The following is a 13,302-nucleotide window of genomic DNA, read 5'->3' as shown; positions in this document are numbered from 1 at the left end:
TTTCTTCGCCCTTCTGAGTAATGCTGTAGCATCCATAATTTGGTGTGGTCTTCCTTCTTCTTGGGTTTAGCATGATCTGTGAGTTGTATTGTTGGTATGCTGAGCCTTTTCCTTTTCTTTATCTTTTTTTTGGCTATTATCAACTTATCATTTAGTACATTCAATGTGTGTTCTTTTGTGACCAGCTTACTTCACTCAGGATTATATTTTTTAATTCCATGCATTTGCCTACAAATTTTATGAAGTCATTGTTTTTAATATCTGTGTAGTATTGCATTGTGTAAATGTATCACATTTTCTGTACCCTTTCATCTCTTGAGGAATATCTGGGTTATTACTAAGCTTCTGGGCATTATAAATACACCTGCTATAAACAAGTTGGAACATGTGTTCTTGTTGTATTTTGGAGCACCATTTGGGTATGTGCCCAGGAGCTATATAGCTTGGTCTTCAGGAAGAACTATTTGCAATTTTCTGAAGAACTGCCAGACTGATTTCCAGAGTGGTTGTGCTAACTTTCAATCTCACCTCAAATTTCTGAATACCTCAACACACCTGAAAAACAAGATTCAGATCTAAAATTCCATCTCATGAATATAATAGAGGACTTTAAGAAGGACATAAAAATTCACTTAAATAAATACAGGAGAACACAGGTAAGCAAGTAGAGGCCCTTAAAAAAAATAAATCTCTTAAAGAAATACAGAAAAAACACAATCGAATAGGTCATGGACTTGTACAAAAATTCCAGGATTTAAAAATGAAAATAGAAGCATTAAAGAAAACACAAAGTGAGACAACACTGGAAATGGAAAACCCAGGAAAAAGATCATGACTCACCAAAGCATCACCAAAAGAACACAAGAGATAGAGAGGATATAGATACAACAAAGAAAATATGAAAAGAAAAAAACTACTAACCCAAAACATTCAAGGAATCCATGAAAAGACCAAACCTAAGAAAAATAGGGGAAGATGAGAGTGACGACTCCCAACTCAAAGGTCAGTATACATAAAGAGTTTTAAAAATATATTCAATAGCTCTGAGTGCCTCCAAAAAGAAGCTAGAGAGAGCATACACTAGCAGTTTAACAGCATACCTGAATGCTTTACAACAGAAAGTAGCTAATACACCCAAGAGGAATAGAAGGATGGAAATCATCAAACTCAAAGCTAAAATCAACCAAGTTGAAATAAAAAGAACTATACAAAGAATCAACAAAAGCAGGAGCAGGTTCTTTGAAAATATCAACAGAATAGATAAAACATTAGACAGAATTACCAGAGGGCACAGAGAGTGTATTCAAATTGACAAAATCAGAAATCAAAAGGGAGAAATAACAAGAGAAACTGAGGAAATTAAAAAATTCATTAGATCCTACTACAATTGTCAACACAACTGGAAAATCTGGATGAAATGGACAATTTCCTAGACAGATAACAATTACCAAATTTTAATCTAGATCAGATAGACCATTTAAATGGTCCCATATCCCCTAAAGAAATAACAGGGGTCACTGACAGTCTCCCAACCCAAATAAGCACAGTAACAGATGGTTTTAGTGCAGAATTATATAATACATTCAAAGAAGTCCTAACACCAATACTCTTCAAACTGTTCCACAAAATAGAAACAGAAGGAACACTACCCAACTCATTCTATGAAGTCACAATTTCACTGATACCAAACCGCACAAAGATCCAAGAAACAAAGAGAACTTCAGACCAATTTCCCTTATGAATATCGATGTAAAAACACTCAATAAAATTCTTGCCAACAAAATCCAAGAAGCTATCAAAACAATCATTCACCATGATCATGTAGGCTTCATTCCAGGGATGCAGGGATGCTTCAATATATAGAAATCCATCAATGTAATCCACCAAATAAGTAAACTCAAAGAAAAAAAAAACATGTTCATTTCATTATATGCTGAAAAAGCATTTGACAAAATTCACCATCCTTTCATGTTAAAGGTCTTTGAAAGAACATGAATTCAAGGCCCATATCTAAACATAATAAAAGCAATATACCACAATCCAGTAGCCAACATCAAACTAAATGGAGAGAAACATGAAGCAATCCCACTAAAATCAGGGAATAGACAAGGCTGTCTTCTCTCTTCCTATTCATTCAATATAGTACTTTAAGTTCTAGCTAGAGCAATTAGACAATGAAAGGGTGTCAAAGTGATAAAAATTAGAAAATTAGAAGTCAAATTATCACTATTTGTAGATGATATGATAGGATACTTAAGTGCCCCAGAAAACTCCAACACAGAACTCCTAAAGCTGATAAATAACCTCACCAAGGTGGTTGGATATAAAACTAACTCAGGCAAATCAGTAGCGTTCCTATACTCAAAGTATAAACAGGTTGAGAAATAAATCCAGGAAATGGCTCCATTCACAATAGCCAAAAACAATGTAAAGTATCTTGGTGTGACTCTAACCAAACAACGGAAAGATCTGTATGAGAGGAACTTTAAGTCTTTGAAATAAGAAATTAAAGAACACCTCAGAAGATGAAAATTCTTCCATGCTTTTGGATGAGCAGGATTAATATAGTAAAAATGAGCATCTTGCCTAAACCATATACAGATTCATGCAATCCTCATCAAAATCCCAACTCAGTGCTTCATTAGTAAGAAAGAGCAATTCTCAAATTCATCTGGAATAACAAATAACCCAGGATAGCTAAAACTATTCTCAACAGAAAAAAGAACTTCTGGGGGATCATTATCCCTGACCTCAAGAAGTAGTACAGAGCAATAGTGCTTAAACGGCATGGTATTGGTACAGTGACGGGCAAGTAGATGAATGGAATAGAATTGAAGTTCCAGAAATGAACCCACACACCTATGGTAATTTGATCTTTGACAAAGTAGCTACAACCTTCCAATGGTACTGGGTCAACTGGCAGCTAGCACCAAATCAATCCATTCTTATCTCTATGTACTAACCTCAAGTCCAAGTGGATCAAGGACCTCCACATAAAACCAGAAACACTGAAATTAATAGAAAGGAAACTGTGGAAGAGCCTTGAGCCCATGAGCATAGAGGAATTTTTTCTGAACAGAATACCAATTGCTTTTGCTCTAAGATTAAGAATTGACAAATAAGAACTCATAAAATTACAAAGATTCTCTAAGGCAGAGGACACTGTCAAAGGGAGAAAATGGCAACTAACAAATTGGGAAAATATCTTCAGCAAACCTACATCCAACAGAGAGCTAATATCCAAGATATACAAAGAACTCAAGAAGTTAGACTCCAGAGAGCCAAATAACCCTATTAAAAAATTGGGTGCAGAGCTAAACAAAGAATTGTCACCCAAGGAATATTGAATGGCTAAGAAGCACCTAAAAATGTTTAAAATCCTTAGTCATCAGGGAAATTCAAATCAAGACAACCCTGAGTTTTCACCTCACACCAGTCAGAATGGCTAAGATCAAAAAACTCAGAAAACAGTTGCTGGCAAGGATGTGGAGAAAGAGGAACACTCCTCCACTGCTGGTGGTGTTGCAAGCTGGTAAGAACACTCTGGAAATCAGTCTGGCGATTCCTCAGAAAATTGGGTATGATAGTACTGGACGTCCCCGCTATACACTCATGGGTATTTACCCAGCAGATTTCCAAGGATACATGTTCATAGCAGCCCTATTTATAATAGCCAGAAGCTGGAAAGAACCCAGATGTCCCTCAACAGAGGAATGGATACAGAAAATGTGGTATATTTACACTATGCAATACTACTTGGCTATTAAAAACAATGAATACATGAACTTCTTAGGCAGGTGGGTGGAACTGGAGAATGTCCTCCTGAATGAGGTGACCCAATCACAAAAGGACATACATGGTATGTACACACTGATAAGTGGATATTTGCCAGAAGCCAAGAATACCCAAGAAACAATTTACATATCAAATGATGCCCAAGAATAAGGAAGGAGATGTCCCTGGTCCGGGAAAGGCTCAGTGCAGCAGTATAGGGGGAATACCAGGACAGGGAAACAGGAAGGCATTGATTGGGGAACAGGGGGAGGGAAGAGGACTTATGGGAATTTCAAGGAGGGGGGAATCCAGGAAAGGGGAAATCATTTGATTTTTTTTATTAGATATCATCTTCATTCACATTGACAATGGTAAAACCTTTCCCAATTTCCCCCGTCCCCAAAGAACTCCAACCCATCTTCTCACCCCCTGCCTCCACATACATGCACTCCTACCTCCACCCCCTCAGTCTTCCTTTGTTGGAGCCTCTATTGAGACTTTACCTGACCAAGGACCACTCCTCCCACTGATGCACAACAAGGCTTTCCTTTGCCACATTTTTGGCTGGAACCATGTATACCCCTTGGATGTTGGTTCAGTCCCTGGGAGTCTTGGGGCATCTGGGTGGCCAAAGTCATTGTTCCCTTTCTCAAAGGAACCAAAGTACCTTCACATACGTTCTCCTTCTTCTTGAGCATCCTGTGGTGGATGAATTGTAACTTGTTTATTTTGAGCTTTTGGGCTAATATTCACTTATTAGTGAGTGCATACTATATGTGTTCTTTTGTCATTGGGTTACATTGCTAAGGGTGACACTTTCTAGTTCCATCCATTTGACTAAGAATATCATGAATTAATTGTTTTTAATAGATGAATAGTACTCCATTGTGTATATATACCACAATTTCTGTATCCATTCCTCTGTTGAGGGACATGTGTGTTCTTTCCAGCTTCTGGCTATTATAAATATGGCAGCTAAGAACATAGTGGAGCATGTGTCCTTATTACATGTAGGAGCACTTTCTGGGTATATGTCCAGAAGGGGGTAAAGTTGGGTCCTCAAGTAGTACTATGTCTAATTTTCTGAGGAATTGCCAAACGGATTTCCAGAATGGTTTTACCCGCTTGCAATCCCACCAACAAAGGAGAAGTGTTCCTTTTTCCCCACATCCTCGCCAGCATCTACTGCCCCTGCATTTTCATCTTAGCCATTCTGACTGGTGTAAGGTGGAATCTCAGTGTTGTTTTGATTTGCATTTCCCTGATAACTATGAATGCTGAACATTTCTTTAGGTGCTTTGGAGCCATTCGAATTTCCTCTATTGAGAATTCCCTCTTTAGCTCTGTACCCCATTTTTAATAGGGTTATTTGATTCTCTGTGGACTAACTTCTTGATTTCTTTGTATAGATTCATTATTAGCTCTCTATCAGATGTAGGGTAAGTAAAGATCTTTTCCCAATTTGTTGGTTGCTATTTTGTCCTATTGACCATATCCTTTGCCTTACAGAAGCTTTGCAATTTTATGAGGCCCCATTTGTTGATTCTTGTTCTCAGAGCATAAGCCATTGGTGATCTGTTCAGGAAATTTGCCCCTGTGCTAATGTGTTCAAGATTCATCCTCACTTTCTCCTCTATAAATTTCATTGTGTCTGGTTTTAAGTGTAGATACTTAATCCACTTAGACTTGAACTATGTACAAGGAGATAAGAATGTGCCGATTTGCATTTTTTTCCATGAATACCTCAAGTTGATCCAGCACCATTTGTTTAAAATGCTGTCCTTGTTCCAGTGGATGTTTTTAGCACCTTTGTCAAATATCAAGTGACCATAGGTATGTGGCTTCTTTTCTGGGTCTTCAGTTCTGCTGCACTGACCTTCCTGCCTGTGAGCATACCAATACCAAACAGTTTTTATCACTATTTCCCTGTAGTAGAGCTGGAAATCAAGGATGGTGTTTCGCCCAGAAGATCTTTTGTTGCAGAGAATAATTTTTGCTATCCTGGGTTTTTTGTTATTCCAGATGAATTTGAGAATTGCTCTTTCTAGATCTATGAAGAATTGATTTGGTATTTTGATGGGGATTGCATTGAATCTGTAGATTGGTTTCGACAAGATGGCCATTTTTACAATATTGATCCTGACCATCCATGAACATGGGAAATCTTTCAATCTTCTGAGACCCTATTTGATTTCTTTCTTCAGAGGCTTAAAGTTCTTCTCATGTAGATCTTTCACATGCTTCCTTAGAGTTACATCTAGGTATGAAATGTTATTTGGGACTATTGTAAATGATAATTTCTTTCTCATCTTGTTTATCCTTTGAGTAGAGGAAAGCTACTGATTTGGTTGAGTTAAGTTTATATCCAGCCACTTTGCCGAAGTTGTTTCATCAGCTTTAGGCGTTCTCTGGTGGAAGTCTTGGGGTCGCTTAAGTATACTATCATATCATCTGCAAATAGTGATATTTTTGACTTCTTCCTTTCCAATTTGTATACCTTTGATCTCCTTTTGCTGCTTGATTGATCTGGTTAGGACTTTGTAGCCGCCTGCGGCCACATGTGAACCGGATCCCTGGAAGAGAATTCTGGGGGTGAACGGGAAGGGGACGAAAGAGAAATGAGTCAAGAGGACAGTTGCCCATAGAAACTGACTTTACTATTATTTAGCCAAAATTTATAGTCTTTAGAAAACCACCCTGCCCCCCAAATGGCCTTGAATTCCTTGGATCTTCTTCTCAGCAGGTTGCCTGCTTCCAGTCCAGCAGGTTTCTGCTGGTCGCCAGGTGAGACTGCCCTGAGGCAGCCTTGGTAGTTAAGGTGAAAGTGGCTGTATTGTTCCCAACAGAACAAGGGCCAGAGATAACACCAGGGGAAGGGTGAAGGCTCCAGGCCAGGACTGTTGCAGCTTGAATAGGCCAGAGATAACACCAGCAGAAGGGTGGAGGCTGCCAGCCATGAAGGTCACAGCTAAATGCTGTGAGGGAAGGACAGGACTTCAAGTACTATATTGTATAGAGGGAGAGAGTGGGCAGCCATGTCTGGTCCCTGATTTTAGTGGGATTGCCTCAAGTTTCTCTCCATTTAGTTTCATGTTGGCTACTAGTTTGCAGCATATTGCTTCCATTATGTTTAGGTATGGGTTTTGGATTCCACATCTCTCCATGACTTTTATCATAAAGGAATCTTGGATTTTGTCAAAAGTCTTTTCAGCATCGAATGAAATGACCATGTGTTTTTTTTTTTCCCCTTTAGTTTGTTTATGTAGTGGATTACATATATGGATTTCCATATACTGAACCATCACTGCATCCCTGGGATGAAGCCTACCTGATCGTGGTGAATTATAGTTTTGATGCATTCTTGGATTCTGATGGCCAGGATTATGTTCAGTATTTTTTTTTTTTTGCAACAATTTTCATAAGGGATATTGTTCTGAAGTTCTCTTTCCTTGTTTGGTCTTTGCTTGGTTTAGGTATAAGTGTTATTGTGGCTTCATAGATCAAGTTGGGTAGTGTTCCTTGAGTTTCTATTTTGTGGAAAAGTTTGAAGAGTATCAGTATATGGATATGGGTGCCCTTGTGTTCGGAGCATAAATGTTCAGAATTAAGAGTTCATTGTGGTAGACTTTTCCTTTGACCAGTATGAAGTGTCCCTCCTTATCTTTTTTGACAACTTTTGGTTGAAAGTCAATTTTATCCAATATAAGAATGGCCACCCCAGGTTGTTTCTTGGGACAATTTGCTTGGAAAATTTTTTTCCAACCTTTGACTCTTAAATAGTGACTGTCTTTGTCACTGAAGTGTTTCTTGTATGCAGCAAAACGTTGGGTCTTGTTTACATACCCAGTCTGTTAGTCTATGTCTTTTTATAGGGGAATTGAGACCATTGATATCAGTAGATACTAAGAAAAAGTAATTGTTACTTACTGTTATCTTCTTAGTTAAAGGTGAATTTCTGGTTATATAGCTATCTTCTATTGGAGTTGTTGAAAGATTACCTTATTGATTTTTCTATGGTGTTGTTTCCTGCCTTGTGTTGATATTTTCAGTCCATTATACTTTGCAGAGCTGGATTTGTGGAAAGATACTGTGTAAATTTGCTTTTGTGTGGAATGTCTTGTTTTCTCCATCTATGGTAATTGAAAATTTTGCTGGGTATAGTAATCTGAGTTGATATTTATGCTATCTTAAGGTCTGTTTGACATCTGCTCAGGCTCTTCTGGCTTTCATAGTCTCTGGTGAGAAGTCTTGTGTAATTTTGATAAGTCTGCCTTTATATGTTACTTCACATTTTTCTCTCATGCTTTCAATATTCTTTCTTTGTTTAGTGCATTTGATGATTTGATTATTATGTTAAAGTAGGGATTTCTGCTCTGGTCCAATCTGTTTGGAGTTCTGTAGGCTTCTTGTATGTTCCTTGTCATCTTTTTCTTTAGGTTAGGGAAGTTTTCTTGTAAAATTTTGTTGAAGATATTTACTGGCCATTTAAGATGTAAATCTTTGCTTTCTTCTATATCTATAATCCTTAGGTTTGATCTTCTCATTGTGACCATGTTTTGAGTTAAAAACTTTTTGCATTTTGCACTTCCTTTGACTGTTGAGTGAATGTTTTCTATGGAATCAACAACATCTGAGATTTTTTCTTCTATCTCTTGTATTCTGTTGCTGGTGCTTGCATATATGACTCCTGAATTCTTTTCAAGGTTTTCTATATTCAGAGATGTCTTACTTTGTGATTTCTTTATTGCTTCTATTTCCAGTTTTAGATCCTGAACATTTTTGTTCAGTTCCTTCACTTATTTGTTTGCTTTCTCCTAAAATTCTTAAGGAATTTTTGTGTTTCCCCTTTAAGGTCTTCTACCTGTTGACCCATGTTCTCCTCTGTTTGTTTTAGGGATATTTTGTGATTCCTCTTTATGGACTTCTGCATGTTGATCATGTTCTCCCATAATTCCCTCTGGGAATTTTGTATTGCCTCTTTACGTGCTTCTACCTTTTGACCAATTTTCTCCTATATTTCTTTAAGGGAATTTGGTGTTTCCTCTTTAAGGATTCCTACTTTTGGTCTGTATTCTCTTGTATTTCTTTAAGGGAATTTTGTGTATCTACCTGTTGATCCATTTTCTCCTTTATTTCTTTAAGGGAGTTATTTATATCCTTCTTGAAGTCCTCCATCAGCAATATAAGATGTGATTTTAAATCTAGCCTTTGCTTTTCTGATGTCATGGAGTATGCAGGATTTGCTGTTGTGGGAGAACTGGGCTCTGAGGTTGTCATGTTGCCTTGGTTTCTGTTGGTAATGATCTTGCATTTGCCTTTGGCCTTCTCATTATCTCTGGTGTTAGCTGGTCTTGCTGTCTTCATCTTTTCTGTACTTCAAGTCTGTGTTTCTATACTCCTGGTATTCTATTTCTGTCCAATGCACTGCTAACAGCTGATTCTCCAGGAAGTATCAGGTGATGGGGTGTTCCCTGTGCCAGACTTGGCAAGAGTTGAATGCCCTGCAGGCTGCTAGTCCTCAAATGATCTGCTACTAATGTATCTCAAATGTCCTGTTGATGCTTGAATACCCAGATTCTTCCTGCTCGAATGCCCTGCTGCTTCCAGTTCTCAAATGACCTACTCCAGCCAATTATGGAATGCCTTGCTCCTGTTTGCTCTCTAGAGAATATCAGGAAGTAGGATCCTATCTGTGCCAGAGGTGGGGCAAGTCTAACACATTGGGAGGAAAGAGTCATGATGGGGGAGAAGGGAGGGGTATAAAGGGCAGAAGGCGGGTGGTAATCAGGAGGTTGTTTGGTAATGAGTCCCAGAGCAGAGCAGCTCCAGGCCTCTAGGGGGTGGGAGGTGATACTTACCTAATGCCCTGCTCCTTTCCATTCTCTAGAGAGTATCAGGAAGTAGGCTCCTCTCCTTGACAGATATGGCACAGGTCTACCACATCTGACCTGGGAAATCATTTGAAATGTAAACAAAGAGTATATCGAATAAAAAATATATTAAAAATATGTTCCACAAGTTAAATGCCTCTTAGAAGAGGAATGTACCTTATTATATAGCTTTTTATTAAAAAAACTTAATATTTATTAAGATAATAGTATTCGTGTGACAGCTATTATTATGAACATTAATTCTAAGTGCTTAACATCATACTACACAGTTTGAGAGACAACCATATATATGTATATTAATAACTCAGTATATAGTGAAAGAGACCAGCTGTGCACTTGGAGGCTGGCTGGGAGGAGGCTGAGTGCACTGGTGAGTCCGGCCCTGCAGAGCAGAGGATCCAGTCCAGAGGCCTCTGGCAGGAGACTTACAGTCTCCACCTCTGGATCAGGAACTGCCTGTGCCACAGTGCCCTGTCTCCAGGCAGTGCAAGAGGCCAGCTGTGCTCCCGGAGGCCTGCTGGGAGGAGGCAGCATGCACTGGTGAGGATCCAGTCCCAAGGCCTCTGGCAGGAGCTTCCAGTCTCTGCCTCTGGATCAGGAACAACAGAGCCCAGACTCCAGGCAGTGCAGGAGGCCAGCTGTGCACCTGGAGGCTACCTAGGAAGAGGCAATTTGCACTGGTGAGTCCAGCATTGACAATAAGACCACTAACACCAGTGAGAACTATATGGCAAAAGGCAAACATAGGAACGTTACTAACAGAAATCAAGGCAATATGGCAACGTCTGAACCCAATTATCCTTTAACAGCATGTCTTGGATACCACAACACACGAGAAAAACAAGATTTCATTTTAAAATCACTGGTCATGATGCTGTTACAGGAACACATGAAGGACATAAATAAATCTCTTAAAGAAAGTCAGGAGAAAATGGAACAAAAGTTAGAAACCCTTACAAAGGAAACACAAAAATAATTGAAAGAATTTCAAGAGAATATGGGTCAAAAGATAGAAGACAATAAAAAGGAAATGCAAAAATCACTTAAAGAAATACAGGAGAACTTTGGTCAACAGGCTGAGGTCATAAAAGAGAAAACATAAAAATCTCTTAAAGAATTACAGGAAAACACAAACAAGCAAGTGAAGGAAGTGAGCAAAACCATCCAGGATCTAAAAACAGAAGTAGAACCAACTAAGGAATCTCAAAGTGAGACAACTTTGGAGATAGAAAACCTTTGGAGGAAATCAGAGGCCTTAGATGCAAATATCAACAACAGAATACAAGATAGAAAAAAGGATCTCAGATGCTGAAGAAACCATAGAAACCATGGACTCAACAGTTAAAGAAAATGCAAAATGCAAAAAGCTTGTAACCCAAAACATCCAGGAAATCCAGGACACAATGAGAAGACCAAACCTAAGGATTATAGGTATAGATGAGAGTGAAGATTTACCACTTAAAGGGCCAGCAAATATCTTCAATAAAATTAAGGAAGAAACCTTTCCTAACCTAAAGAGAGAGATGACCATGAATGTACGAGAAGCCTACAGAACTCCAAACAGACTGGACCAGAACAAAAATAACTATGGTCACATAATAATCAAAACCCAAAATTACTAAACAAAGAAAGAATATTAAAGGTAGTAAGAGAAAAAGAACAAGTAATATATAAAGGAAAATCTAGCAGAATCACACCAGACTTCTCACCAGAGACTATGAAAAGTAGAAGAATCTGGGCAGATCTCATGCAGACTCTAAGAGAACACAAATGCTAGCCAACACTACTATACCCAAAAAAACCCCTCTCAATCACCACAGAAGGAGAAACCAATATATTCCATGACAAAACCAAGTTTACCCAGTATCTTTCCACAAACCCAGCCCAACAAAGGATAATAGGAGGAAAACACCAATACAAGGAGGGAAACTTCACCCTGAAACAAGTAAGATAGTAACCTTCTTTCATCAAATCCAAAAGAAGACAACAAATCAAATATAAAAAATAATATCAAAAATGAGAGGATATAATAATCACTATTCCTTAATATCTCTTAACATCAATGGACTCAATTTCCCAATAAAAAGACATAGATTAACACCAATACTCTTCATAGACTGGATACATAAAAAGGACCCTACATTTTGCTGCTTACATGAAACACACCTCAGTGTCAAAGAAAAACACTACTTTAGAATAAAAGGCTGGAAGACAATTTTACAAGCAAATGGTCTCAGGAAACAAGCTGGAGTAGCCATTCTAATATAAGGTAAAATTGACTTTCAACTTAAAGTCATTAAAAGAGACACTGAGGCACACTTCTTGCTGGTCAAAGAAAAAATCCATCAAGAAGAACTCTCAATCCTGAACATCTATGCTCCAAATGCAAGGGCACCCTCATTCGTAAAAGAAACTTTACTAAAGCTCAAAGTACACATTTCACCTAACATAATAATTGTGGGTGACTTCAACACTGCACTGTCCTCAATGGACCAATCAGGAAAACAGAAACTGAACAGGGACACAGTGAAACTAATTGAAGCTTTGGACCAATTAGATTTACTATATATATATATATATATATATATATATATATATATATATATATATATTGAACATATCATCCTAAAGCAAAAGAATATACCTTTTTCTCAGCACCTCCTGTTACCTTCTCCAAAATTGAACATATAATTGGTCACAAGACAGACCTCAACAAAAATAAGAAGATCGACCTAATCCCATGCCTCCTATCAGATCACTATAGAGTAAAAGTGGTCGTCAATAGCAACAAAAACGAGAGAAAATCCACATACACGTGGAAACTGAACAATATTCTACTCAATGATACCTTGGTCAAGGAAGAAATAAAGAAAGAAATTAAAGACTTTTTAGAACTTAATGAAAATGAAGACACAACATACCCAAATCTATGGGATACAATGAAAACAGTGCTAAGAGGAAAACTCATAGCCCTGAGTGCCTCCAAAAAGAGAGTGGAGATAGCATACATTAGCATCTTAACAGCACAATTGAAAACTCTGGAACAAAAAGAAGCTAATTCACCCAGGAGGAATAGAAGGTGGAAAATCATCAAACTCAGCACTGAAATAAATCAAGTGGAAACAAAGAGACCCATACAAGGAATCAACAAAACCAGGAGCTGGTTCTTTGAGAAAATCTACAAGAAAGGCAAACCCTTAGCCAGACTAACCAAAGAGACAGTATCCAAATTAACAAAATTAGAAAGGAAAAGGGAGATATAACAGAAACTGAGGAAATTCAAACAATCATCAGATCCTAGTACAAAGGCCTATACTCAATACAACTGGAGAATCTGGAGGAAATGGATAGTTTCCTAGACAGATATCAAACACCAAAATTAAATCAGGATTAAATGGATCATCTAAACAATCCCAAAATCCCTAAAGAAATAATATGGGTCATAGTAAGTCTCCCACCCAGAAAAAGCATGGGACCAGATGGCTTCAGTGCAGAATTTATCAGACCTTCAAAGAAGAGTTAACACCAATATCCTTCAAACTATTCCACAAAATAGAGACATAAGGAAGACTACCCAATTCGTTCTACAAAGTCACAATTATGCTGATTCCAAAACCACACAAAGATCAAACAAAGA

The sequence above is a fragment of the Apodemus sylvaticus genome, chromosome 1 (genome assembly GCF_947179515.1).
Source record: "Apodemus sylvaticus chromosome 1, mApoSyl1.1, whole genome shotgun sequence".
In the NCBI taxonomy this organism is placed as follows: Eukaryota; Metazoa; Chordata; class Mammalia; order Rodentia; family Muridae; genus Apodemus; species Apodemus sylvaticus.
The sequence above is the reverse complement of the archived record's forward strand: the minus strand, read 5'-3'. Positions refer to the sequence as shown.